This window comes from Chrysoperla carnea, chromosome 1, assembly GCF_905475395.1.
Source record: "Chrysoperla carnea chromosome 1, inChrCarn1.1, whole genome shotgun sequence".
NCBI lineage: Eukaryota > Metazoa > Arthropoda > Insecta > Neuroptera > Chrysopidae > Chrysoperla > Chrysoperla carnea.
In genome coordinates, this window is record NC_058337.1 from 116,732,896 (window position 1) to 116,747,546 (window position 14,651).

The following is a 14,651-nucleotide window of genomic DNA, read 5'->3' on the forward strand; positions in this document are numbered from 1 at the left end:
ACGTTGAATTTAGTGTCACAAAGCTTTTATACGCTACGGAAATACGAGACGAAGTAAAATTACTCTACACGAACTGTATGGTGTTGTGTGTTATAGTGTACTATTTTACAAAACAGTTTTCCATATTATACAGAACGATTCATAAAGATTTGAGGAAAATTCAGTCATTTCTAAAGTAATATATTTAAGTTTATGGAATAAAAGAATAAAATAAAACTTCGATATTCTTATTAAAACAGTTTCACTTCTGTCGAAACATGTCACATCTTAAAAATATAAAAAGTATTTAAAAGAAAATGAAGTCGAAATTCTTAACTCTGGGCATTTATTAACAGTACGAATGGGGAAAAATTAATTTTCTTAAACTTTTTATTTTATAATCTAAATTATGCTTAAGTCCTTCCAAATCGATTATATTTACTTGACTTAAAGAAAAGTTTTTTAAATAACAAAGGAAAAGAATATTCAATTTTCTAACGTCTTTTTTTATGGTGCGTTTAATTAAAAAAGTACATACAATGATATCAGAATTTTGTACCTAATTAGGACCTAGGGTGTGGAGAAAAGTTCCAACTGAATTATAATTATTGAGTGGGCTTTTGTAGCGAATTTGTATTTTCAATAAAAAGAGCGAGATTCAATAATTTTATCCAACACCCTAGCGGAAATTACACAGTACGTGGTCGTGCTTAAGTTAGTATCAGAATAACATATTTTACAAACAGTTCCATTTGAAATATATTCTCCTAATAAAAATCTTTATTTTGTTAGCTGTAGCATTCAGTATTAGGAGAACATCTTAATTTTGTAACTCTTGATGATAGCTTTGGGATTGTAAACCTCAAATTTAAGATAAACCGTCCATAATCAAATAATTTCTAATTATTTGAATTCCAAAGTCTTATTTGTTATACAAGAAAAATAATTATCTGAAGATTAAAATACGAAGAGAATTTCTCGGAAGTGGAAAAAAGAAAAATTCCAGATAATTGAAATTATTATTCATATACAAGGAACCGAACCTGGGTGTCTTGTAATTATGCTAAGCGTTTTACCAGCTCACCATCCATACTGTAAATAAATATGAAAACTTTCCATCTCAATGACGAATTTAATTTGTTATCACCATTAACCAATATTTTAACTGCTTACTTTTGTTTGTGTACTGAATTTTATATAAACATATAATAAATATTAAAATTCTTTCGATTATTGAAAATATTTATGCTAAAGTAAAAACTACAAAGACAAAGAATACTTGTCGAGTAAATAATTGAGAACGGTGTTATTAATTGCTCAGTGGATTTAATTAATCTTTATATTTTCTGAAACATTTTGTATATTTACTAGAAAATAATTCCTATCTGTATGTATTTTGTGTTTAGTTAGTGTTGTTTTTGTTGTTGTTGTTAGCTTGTTTCTAAGACGATAATTCTGAATTCAACATGCATTTGTGCTCTTATGCATTGCGCGTGTAATTAGATTCTATATATCTTCAACCTCTCTACTAAAACTATACTCCAACATACATATTATACTGGTATACAGAGATAAAAGAAATAAAACGTGAAAAATTCTGTTCTCTAAGTAAGATAAAGTTTTTTTTAAAAAGAAAATTTACTATATTAGTACATTTTAAAGTGTGAAAAATGTGTGTTTTAAAAGAATAGAATCAATGAGGTTGTTTTAGTGGCAGGGAGGGGGGAGAAAAGGTTGAATGTTCTTTTACCTTGAAAAGTAGAAAGTATATATAACTAATTTTCAGTATGTCCAGACAACATAAAATTCTCATTGGTTATATCCAAAGTAGAAAATATTGAAGTCTGAATGTCTTTTTCGGTTGTAAAGAGTTTCATCTTGAAAAATTAAACATATCTTATTAATATTTATTTCAAAATACTCTGTCAGGAAAAGATCGCTTAATATCGAAAAAAAATGTATCTATATTATAAAATCACCAATCTGTCACTGATTTCCCACTTATTATTATAGTTTTATGTTACTTATCTCCAGTTTTCAGCTAAAGGTATTCTTAAGTTTTAAAGTATTTGAAAAGTTTTACAGTTCGTACAAAATCATTGTAAGAAAATTTGATTCAAATTTAAAATAAGTTAACATTTCAAACATTAAAAAATACTTTTTAAGAGACAAGCGTTTATTGTACTAAAAAGCAGAAGATAATTTGTTCTATGAGTTACCCATACATGTTCTATGAGTTACTCATTAAAATTTTTATTACTGCTAATTTTCAAATTTTCTTGAATTGTCTATGATTCAATATTTTTCAGATAATTCAATATAATTTTCTCCATAAAATGTAAAGCCTGCATGTCTATCTTTTCGTTATTGTGGTTATAACTAAAAACCATTTAATTCGTAGTTAAATTTCTTCTTTGATTAATGTTCTTTGACGAAGTGCCTTTTTGTATATTATATATTATATATTTTATGTTTTAAAACCTATAAATGGACAGTTTCCTGAATATTGAATTAGAAAAAATTCAATCCCAAATATTTGTGGTTTGCTTGTTTATCTCCTATCAAAGCTTTTAAATTTACGTGAATTTTTTCCAACAATATATCATTTTAAACAAAAAATCTCTAAATCTAAAAGAATAATTCAAGAGGAACCTCAGATGTTTCCTTTTAAGCTTAATAGATTCATTTTTCATTTAATTTTTTGATATCTATCTTGAAAACAGATAGAAAAATAAAGTTAAACTTGCTAGACCGAGGAACATCACGGGTTGTCTTTTATGATAAATAAATACTTGAAAATTTATGAAAGGCTTCTTTTTGACGATTCCAAACTTTCTTCTTCGGTTTTTTTCGGGAATTTGTCGGACACTATGACCACTTGATAACATTAAGAATTATTTACTAATAAAATATTTTGTTCGACAAAAATACTGCACCGATGAACTTGTATAGCATCTCAAACATGCCATACTTAAGTATTTTTGTTTTTGAATACGTAAATGGTTCACTTTTGCTATATTTAATAATTATTAATAATATCAAGTGGTCACAGTGTCCGACAAATTTCTTGCTACGTTTTTTCAAAACGATAACTCATATATGACATTATTATGCTCATTTGAAAACGCTGCCTTATTAAAAAAAAATCGTTGAGGGAAGTTTGGCTCGTATAAGAGAGGCCACTCACGAAGTTTCAAGTATGAATTCATCGTTAAAAAAAACGAGGTGTCAAACGGTCTATTCTTATTTTTCTTATTTTTCTTATTTCTCTTCTAATCTTATTTTTCAATGCGGAATCCTAAAAATTCATAAACTAGATTTACGAAACGTCAAATACTCCAAGTCAGCTTTATTTTTGCAAACAAATTCTTGAACGGAAAAAATATCTTGTTTATATTTTCTAAATACTTCGAGAAAAAAGTTATACAAAAGTTGATGCTTTCTCCTTTTTTTTCTATACGTGTATAATTTGCCTTTTTATATTTATGTGTACGTACATATATAAAAAAAATTGACTTTCACTTCGCATCCAGTAATCCCCAAGTCACGCACGTGACTAGTACAGAATGAATGAATGACATGTATATTGTGTAACCTATTTGATGATGATGATGTCCTTAACAATCATCTTCAAAAACCTTTCCTTTTTCTCCGTCCTTTTCTCTACGTAGATGGTTTAGATACGATGGATGGATGGATGGATGGTTTCCTCATTTTACTTACAACTTTGCCAAACATCATTTATGTTATGTTATATTGTGTACATGTACAACACTTGTTCTTCTTTTTTTTTAGTGTCACTGTCCTATGGGAAACTTATTTGTGTGTTCCATACCTCGTCCTCTTGTACGTTACTCACAACATTTCTTGACGCGATATAATTTTGCTGGGGTTTTTTTGTCTGGTCGTTTTTTGTCTATTGTTGTGTGTGTGTGTGTGTGTATTTACAGAGAAAAAGCCAATGATCATAACAACTGAATAATATAGAGTTTGAATAGATGAAAGAGTGTTTCACATTCATGTGTGTATATAAAATATTGGAAGTGTTGTAGCTCGATGATAAAATATAAGGTCGTAAATCCATGCCATATTTTGGCAAAATCAATGGAATTGGGAAATGGCGTTAAGCAGTCAATACGGCGGCTAGGCTTCGTTGTTAAAAAAACATCAGTGGCCTATGAAATATGACTAGAATATAAATAGAGTGGTCTATTTTTATTAGGCATTTGTAAGTGAACCTATAAGGGGGCGGACTAAGCGAAAACAAGCGAGTTGAAGGGTATCATTTCGGTGGACTAAGCCAAGAAAAGCGGGTTGAAGGATAGCATGTGGGTCTTTAAAATTGGTTTTCTAAATGAATCAACGATTCATTAAATGAATCATTCATGGAATACATTGAAATGAATCATTATTACGAGCGAAGCCGTGGGCAAAAGCTAGTTTATAACAAAAATACACAGGCAACTTTGCCTGAATTCCTATTCGGCAAATAACTTATGTTACCTATTACCAAAACTGTATTTTCTTAGGACATTCCCAAAAATTACGTTTTCTTAGGATCCTCTTTAAATATATGCATTCACATTAATGCCTTTTATAAGCATGAATCTAAGAGGGAACCTAAGGGTCCAACTCCTGGAATGTATGTATTTTTTGAATTATCTTTACATTAAAATTAATTAACTAATAAACGAAAGACTTTGATATGAATTTGTATAAAAAATTTATTAAACAAACAAAACTAATAAATAATACAATAATACAAGAATTTAGAGAAAGTCATCACCGTGACTAGATGATTAGTACGGAATCTATGAAAGTGTCATGAGTCACCTTATTCGGTAATATGTCTATGTTGTTTTGTATTTCGATCTCGAGATATCTCGCTTGTATACTTACTTCATTTTCTTTATAGACGACGGCAGCAAACGACGATATATATAAATTTGAAGGGGTCACAATAAATAAAGCATCAACAATCACGTGATCACAATTTTAACTTCCAATTTTGTTGAACAACCAATTTACAGTTTGTTGTTGACAGATTTGTACCAAACATACTATACCTATATTTACAGAAAACAAATGAGAATGGAAGGGGAGGTCGGTGGAGGAAAGACACAATAATATTATAACATATCTTGTTATCGTTATTATGATTAATATATATGTGTCTAGAGTGTTTATAATATACTACACGACACGGCGCGACGACACGTATCTATGAGAATATAAAAATTATCGTTAAAAAAATGATTAAAAAAGAAAATATCATGATATTATACAACTTTGCATCGAGAAAATGTTTAATGGAAGAATTATTATATTATTTTATTATTGTACTAGAGTGATACCCACCCGCTTCGCTGGGTTTAGAAATAAAGATTGATAAAGATTGCTCTCGCTTATCCCCTTTCTATAACAGTCGAAATAATGGTAAGAATTGTTTTACGCAGAGAAGATGGCCATGAAATATTTTATATGGACTATTTTTACAGAAATCTGTAATTTATGGTAATACCAAATGACTACTTGTCAAATTAATTAATTTTTAAATTTTTTTTATTATTATATCTTTATAAATTATATCTCATGTGTTATTCTGATATATCATCTATATTGCTGTACAGTTTCATTAAAAACCATTCGCTAGTTTTAGCGTGAAAGCGTAACAAACAAACAAATAAACATGCTTACTGCATTTATAACATATAAAGATAGAGAAAACAAGATGATTGTCTTGTCCTAAAAAAGTTTAAATAGATTAAAGCTACCGATTTTCATATCGCATTTATTGTAAGAAATGAAGCTTTTCAGGTTGCATTTCTATGAAACAATATGATTTTTTACGAAACCCGGCTCAAAATTTTGGTATGAGTGCTAATTAAGCTTATTCTAGTATGGGCAAAATTTTAAGCACTCGCGTACGTGCGCATAGTAAAGCACACTTTCTAATCAATTTGACTTTGTTCTAAACACTCAAACGAACATTTTGAGCCGGGTACCATAAAAAGTCATATTGGTCCAAAGAATTGCATCCTTTTGACCTTTTTCCGGCTTTATTTCTGACAGTAGTTCTATCGAGGGTTGAGGAATTTGTGCTCCTCTTTTGGAACAAAAATCTTTTAAATCTCTGCCACGAATGATATGCATGTGTATGAGTGAGAACGATAAACGTTTCTCCCGAAATAATTCAAGCAATCGAGTAATTCTCAGAATAATCGTATCACAATGTAACCTATGACTAAATGTGTCTCTAACCTTATTAATGGTCCTGTCTTGTCAAAAATAAGTTGAAGTACCATAAGCTTACTTTTGAGACAAAAGTTTTGCTATCACAATGAGGGTTTTTTTACAAGTATTCGGCTTATTCCGTTAGATTCCGAAGTGAAAACCTAAGATGATTGGACTTATATTGAATTATGTCAATTGAGTGTGGCCAAGCTAGGCCCAAAGCAATCTTATTTTTCAAGGATCAAAAGAAAAGGTGGTATTAAAGATACGAACTAAAAATCGAATGAAAACATATTGTGGACTTGTTTTTAAAATTGCCGTTAGTGTTGAATTTTCCATTTCAATTGTGACATTGTTTTGAATAAGGGTTCCTCTCAAAATTCCAAGAAGCCTTAAATTTAAAATATTTTTAAAAGAGGTAAAACAATGAGAAAGTCTCAAACTGGAGGTCTTTATTTCTTTTTTAGCTCAAACTTTGAGCTATTTAAAAATTAATCTTAGGGTTTTACATCTTGTTATCAAAAAAAATGCTTTTCATGTTCACAACAAATGAAGTATATCCGACCTACATCTCTGTTGTAAACACTCTAGAGCAAAGATTTTTGGTGCAAGCTTGTCTTTAAAAGTAGAATTTTGTTACTGATTTTTAAAATTAGACATTTTTGGAAAATTATGAAATAACGACTTCAAGAAAAAAAATCACACCATGACAAAAACTTTTTTCAAACAGGAACAATAAGCCTTTATATAATCATTTGAAACTTTGCAATTAACTGGTATACAGATATTAATCAAATAATCCCATAGTATTCGATTCGTGCTTATCAGATATAAATATAATATCGAATTATCAATAATAAATTTAATTAAATTTTAAACTGATAATCAACCGGTATTAATCGATCAATTTAATTAGAACGATATCTTTTTAAATAATATATATTACATAGATTTTATATAATATATATTTAATGACAACTGTATGATGCAATGAGATATTTATAACTTGTACGAGATTCGATTCAATAAAATATCATCTATATAGATTTATATATTATTGTTGTATTATCTTTTCAAAGACAATTCAACTCTTTTAAAGTATTCCAGGAGTCAGTGATTATCTCAATGTTGGAACAATTAATATGATAATCATAAGCTGAAACGTAAAAAATAAATCATTTCAAAATTTTTTCGTATAGATAGACCCCTTTTCACAGTAAAAATAGATTTTTGGAAAAACATGCGGAGTAGTGTTTGGAGACTGCCAATAGAAGTGAAAATTAACTAACTAGTGAATTCTATGTAATGTAATATATTATTTATATGCGTTTCCACCATTTATGTCAGGGGTTTTAATTTTTTGGTGCGGAACCATCAAAAATAAATTGTTGTGTGTCAAATTGAATCTAACCATCCTCGCATCCACTCAAACACTCACAAAAAATTCCATAAAAGTCGATCTATCTGAGTTCAATTGCAAGCATACGCGATGACGGTGATTTTAATTTTTTGATTCGGAACCTTCACAAACATTTTGTAATCGACCAAATTATGAATCGAAACCATTCTCGCATTCACTTGAGCACAAATAATAAATTTCATCAAAATCGGTCTATCCATTTAGGACGAGTTCAATTACAAGCACACGCGATGACGGTGACGGCGATGATCTCTCGAGTTCCATGATTTTTTTTTTACACAAAAAGTGCCGAAAGAAGTTTTCATTTCAACAAACAGTTATTTGCAAATAAATTCCTCCGCTGAATAAGCGATAACCCATTTTATGTACCCAATTTTCAGTATTTTTTGTACTTTTGTTTAAGTTATTTTTTAATTTGATAGCTATAAGACGAGCTTTTAGCCATAATAGATTAAAATATTCCACCCTGTATAGATTTAAGATTCACTTTGTCACTTTAATTGCGTCCTTCAAGGCTTGAACTCTCTCTGTATGATTAACATAACATTTGTACTCTCATTTGTACTTTGAGAATTCTAGCCCAAGTTAAAAAATTTGGCAGGTCACGCCTGTTCTTGGTAAAGTACACGCTTTTTCGATTAATTTTCAATTTACAATTTACAATGTGTCTTTTTCTTTCTGGATTAGAAAATCTTCTCCTACATAGAACATACTCTCTTCAATTATGTTTGTACCAATTTTGTCTTTGACTCCTGTTCTAGTACTATAGTTTTGTAATGATAAAGCACTCTTGAAGCAATAATGTAATGTCTTTACTTTTTTTAAATAATTTATTACACCCAAATGACACGTCCAAGTACAGAAGAAAATTATGCTTTTTATTTTTGCTATAGCCAACTCAACTAATAAATCCGCGCGGGTGTGTGTGTGTGTGTGTGAGTTGATTGTATTATGGCATTTTTCGTTATATAAAAGTATGTCATATATATATTTTTTAATGAAACATATCAACCTAGTAACACATTGTTCTATATAGTCTACCAAAATGATAAATATTTTTAAATTTAAAGAAAAAAAATCGCAGCGCAGCAGCTGTGTTTGCTAAACGAATTCCCTCACAGATAGAAAAAAAAATTTTTTTTCTTAAAATAGAATATTACTTTTTTTTGTTTTTTTTTAAGTTTTGTTTAAAAAAATCTCAAAATTAATCAATATAAAAGAGTTGTATCAGGTATGAGACGAACGATATTACAATGGAAAACACTAACACACTGACGCACCACGTCGCAAGTTCCAACACCACGCTTTTTAATGCAGATTATAAGACAGTGTCAGACCAACAAACTAAGTCATCGTATTGTGAACAAATATTGCTATTTCAATGCGCTGCCACCATTATATTCGGCAGCAATTAAATGCAACACAATTTCTTTTTTTAATTTTTAGTTCGAATATGCAAATACCTACCACATTAAGCCATCTAAATTTAGCATAAACATCGCTGAAACATAAAATTCAAACGAAAGACATTATATACTTATTTGAACGTTACATACCATAAATATTTGCACAAATTTTAAAATGAATACTACACTTTATGTCACCAAACTTCCAGATTCCAATACGTATACAACGTATAAACTGGACAACTGCAAGTGCTTATGTTCACGCATATACTCGAAAGAGAACGTTGCATGCTGGAATCTGGTTGTTCAATAGAATAGAGTTTAGAATCGTATATATCATGTAATGAAAATATTACGATTTTGTTGTTGTTATGTAAAAAGCAATGAAATAAAAAGTATAAAAATATGTTTTTAATAATAAATCTTCATTAAAAAATTTTTTTTTCTTTGCTTGCCGCGCTTTACTGACATCGTCATAATGTTTCCGCAATTCCCATATAAATGATAAAAAAATGTTTGTAATGCAACATCATGTTTTGTGGTTAAATGTTAAAATGGCTTTTTTTTTTACTTAAAAGTCAATACAAAAATTTTTATTCCTTCCGGGTAGGTAGTTAAATTTATTTTTGAAACTTGTGCATGGAGTGTCCCATAATGAACATATTTGGAAAACAAACACATGCTTATTTTCTTCAAGCATAGTAGGAATCGAAAACTGATTAAATCTATATAATATAATTTTTTTTTAAATTATCGCTGCTTTTTCTAACTAGAATCTGGAATTTTGTACGACATTTATGTAATTTGCTTTCAATACTTATACAGAGTTGACTGTACCGCGGAAAACTGACATGGTGCTTAAAATTACTTTTTTATAAAAGAACATCATTTTCAATGTGATTTCTGGAGGGTCACTTCACTCAAAAAGCTTTTCCGCGTGCTCATACAAAGTACCTCCACAATTATTAAACAAAAAAAACTTTTTCGAAAAGTAATAAAAAGTTTAAAATTAAGCCTCCCGTTACAGTGACGATTCGTGACCGGAAACTATGTAACGAAAATTATTGAAGAGGGAAGTGCTATAATTTTATATTTTACATAAACTTGTGTTCAAAACTTCCTGATTTAAATTTTCAAATAAAATTAAAAATTTTGCAGTTGATACTTCTCTTAAAAAATATTGGTATAACTAATGTAGATATTTTTACGTTTTCCCGCGGGGTCTTAATTTTATGCCTTTTTTTTTGTTTCTACACTTTTTTACTGATACCAATCAAGATGTATTGAAATTTATTCAAAAAATGACTCAAAAATACTAACTTCCACTATCGGTATAATTAATTAAGTTAAACTAATGAAAGCTTAATTCGTCCATTTAAAAAGCGTACGTGCGTGTAGATGTTTTGAAAATCAAAGTTTTATCCATAAAAAATATAAAGACTTTACTCTCAAATCTATATCATCCATCAATTTAATGGAAATCTGTGAAAAAAACTTTATAATATTCATTGAACTTTAATGACATTTAAAATTCTAGATATTGCCTGGAAAAATAATAATTGAGTTAAAAGCTAAAAAGTTTGAATTATTTGTATGTGATATGTGCTATCATTTTCACATATTTCAAATTCAATTGAAAAAGTGTAAAATATAAGATGACAGAAAAAAAAAACAATTTTCAAAACTGCTGATGACGCAAATTGTATATATCATAAAACTTTTTTTGTTGTTGCAAATATAGGATGATCCACTTTCTTAAGAATGAACCTCATTAAGAAAAAAAAAAAGTAAAAAATAGTTTAGCCTGGAAACAAATTAGGTTTACAACATTGGAAAAATTCCAATACTTTTTTGTTTAGTAAGTATATTGGTCAAAAAGCTGGTTGTTTATTTTTTTCATAATAATAAGTTTATGAATTAATAATGGGGGTTGAATTGTTATTCCTTCTATACAAACGAAATATATTACTTTATGACACATTTCAACATATTGTGATCTCATGATGTTTTTCTATAAAAATAAACTTTCAAAATTACTGAAACAAAGGTGTAATGATGATTTTCTATAAAAATATACTTTTTAAATTACTCAAAAAAGTGTCATGGAATAAAAAGTTATAGTTAAAAAGTGATAATGGAATAATGTTACAATATTTTTCCTGCATATTTTAAAATACATCTGTGGATACTTTTACACTGCAATAAATATGATTCATGATTGTACAGAATATTTTGTTCACATAAGATTTATTTAAAATAATTAAATTATTAATAAAATTTTTGAACATTGATTACAAATATTTAATAAATATTTTATCAAAAATCTTTGTCTATATAACATTAATAAAGTAGTTCGAGCGCCAAGACAAATTTAGAATTGTGAAATTTTCATGAATTGTTATTTCAAAAAGTAAAAGTTGGGCGTATGAAGATAACTTTTTTAATTTAAAAATTGTAAAAAACTAATTGTTTTAGCCACTAGTACACCACAAGTAAAAGAAAAAACAAACAAACTAACAGAAACTAACTTCTACCTTAAAAATTCGGAAATATTAGGAAGTTATTCGTGACCGTCAAATATAAATCACCTATACATGTGTGATCGTTACAAATTGATTCGAATAAATTTGTAACAGTCGTAAGTTTCAATATATACTTTTTTTTTTCTGCTAACTTTAATCAATAATATAAGTTTATGATACTTTTTTTGTTGTATTTGTCATTGGTTGGTTGTAGCTTGTACTCATTGGTTGTAAGATATAGAAAAGTTATTGGAAAATTATATTTTGTTGTTATCTTCTTGTCTCTTTATTATATTAACATTTTATTGATATTTTTATGACTACAAACAACAAATAATAGTTTTGAAACAATCATTTTTACGATGTGTATTTACCCAGTTTACCCAGTTTTACTATGTTACGTATAATTTGTGATATATAACTTTGTTTTATTGAAACATATAATTATATACTCTAGGTTTTTTTTTGAAGAAGATATTTATCGTAACATGGAGGTGATTGAATGAATGTATCAGGTAGAACATATTATATAGGCTGTTTCAAAATTACACCACACCAAGTTTAGTGTATTTTCGCAACAAAAGTGAATACTTCCTTTGAAATAACAGAAGTATTCACTGTTTTTGTCAGTTCTTGCAGCTTTCACGATGCAATTATTAATTTTCTTCCGTGTGTCTGTCTGTGGCATCGTAGCTCCTAAAACGATTATCCGATGTTTTTTTAAAGATAATTTAATTGACAGAGTTTTTAGTTATGTTTCAAGTTCGAGCTTAATGTTCCTAACAACTCGGAAACAACTAGGAAAGAGGTAACGTCTTCAAACGACTGAGCAGAATATCTTTGTCATATAGTAATTTTGACAAAAAAAATTTAACGATCGAGTTTCTTTCATAATTGGACGAATCGTTTCTGATATATTGACTTAAATCGTATACATACGATGAGTTATTCAGGAACAATATCTAAAAAAATAGTTCAACAAGATATATCAGAATAATTCAATTATAAATCGTTTCTTATATCTGGCTTACTAAAGGTAAGTAAGACCCAAAAGCGTTTAGATTTGATGTTCGAGTTCTCCAAGCGTTAGCGTACAAATAGAAACATTATATATGTTTAAACAGAAACATGAAATTTATAAACTATAGTGAATAAAAGTTCATATCTTTAATTTTACACGTAGCAGTTAGTTACTGTACAATTTTAAGTATTTTTGGTTGAAAAGTTTTAATTAGTTATACTAACCAAAGAATCGGTGAAGGGAAGACGATCGAGTGAGAGAAAAGTAATATTAAAACGATAATTTTTCTTATAAATATAGCATTCAATGAGAGAGAGAGAAAAAAAGTACAAAATTCATTCAAGAAAATTATCTTTTCTTAATACACAAAAAACTACTCTACTTTATAAGATTTCTTTTTGATTCTTTTAGCGTTCATTGGATTTTCACGTTTTTTCAAGTAGAAGAAAATTATCTTAATGTAAAAATTGTTAAGAGTTTATAATATAATAATTCACTGGAGTATTTTTTTAAGTTTTTCATTTTTGGATCAGTAAATACTCGTAAAAACCAAAAAAACTGTCTGGGAAATTTTCTAAGAAGAAATTATTTTTATAATAATGGGGTTTAACCTCCGTTTTCCTGACATACGCCTTATCACAGAGGCCACCCACATCATTATTTGTTAATCTGTATTAATTAAATTACATTAATTTTTACAATTACATTTATGATGTGGGTGGAATTGGTTACTTCGTTCTTATCCAAGCGACGATAATGTGATCAATTCCACAGACCCCTATTAATTATAATTGTTCACACTACCGCTGTCTGGATTCGAAGCCACAACCTAAGTCCAGGTAGTCAAACGGTCAAAGACCAACGCCTTAGACCGCTCGATCATTTAGGCTCAATTTATTTTTTATAAAAGTAGAAAAAGGTATAAAATAAAGCCTCCAGCTTTTGGAATTGAAATCACAGAACGGGAACACATAGTAAAAGAAAGCTGTAGTTTATAGAATTGGTAGACCATTTAAATAATGGGTTATATTTAACACACTTTTATTAGCTTGGTATCTATCTATGTATCTATGAAACGGAATCCTTGAACGTAATTTTCACTTAAAAACGTCCGATTGAAGACCCGACGACAATACAATAATTAATCACTTTGTCCGATTATCCTGATCATCAGTTTGAACGATTAACTAACAAATATTTCATGGTGGAAGCGCAAGTAACATTCCATTCAAATAATAGTTAAAAAATACATTCCATTAACAATAAAAGTTTAGTCAATATTTAAAAAAAATTTCGTTGAGGTACACATGTTACACTTTTTTCAGACTAGCTCGAATACACCACTAAAAAATTCCTGAATAAATGTGATCAAGAACTTCGTTTCAATATGCAAATAATTTATAATTAAATTTATTTAAATAAAAAAAATCAGGGAAAAATTTCCGTTGGAATAATAACTTAATTCTATTTAAAAATTCAATAACAAAATACTGTGAAATACTAAATACGCATCGAAATATATTCAAAAACGTAAAGTATATGTCTACCAGAATACAAAACCTTTTTTTAACGAAATGTTAACATAAAGAAGTTAACATATTGTTTTAAAAACATATCATATACGTTAAAATGAGCTTGAAAATAAAATTAACGCTACATAAAATAACATATACATTATTATTATACCATATATACACATTGAAGCAGCACAAGCAATGAAGAAGGGAAAAGCTTTTTGGAAAAGCTGTTAGCCTTAAAAACAGGAGTATATATATATACACCACCGAAAAACAGTTGAACGGTTATAGTATGAAAAGTAGAATGATCAAAGTTTATAAAACAAAACGCCAGATTGCATTAGCATACAAATGGTTTTGTCCTAATTGTACATATGTATAAGATGTAGAAAAAATACTGTGCTCCAAGTATATTGGCATAATCACTAATGACATCAAGCAATCGATATGGCAGTCATAAGCAGGCTTAAATCTAAAGAAAAAACAGCAGTAGTTTATAGAATAGGCTTTTGTCCACTAAGAATATATGGGTTGAATAAAAGTGTCTAATGA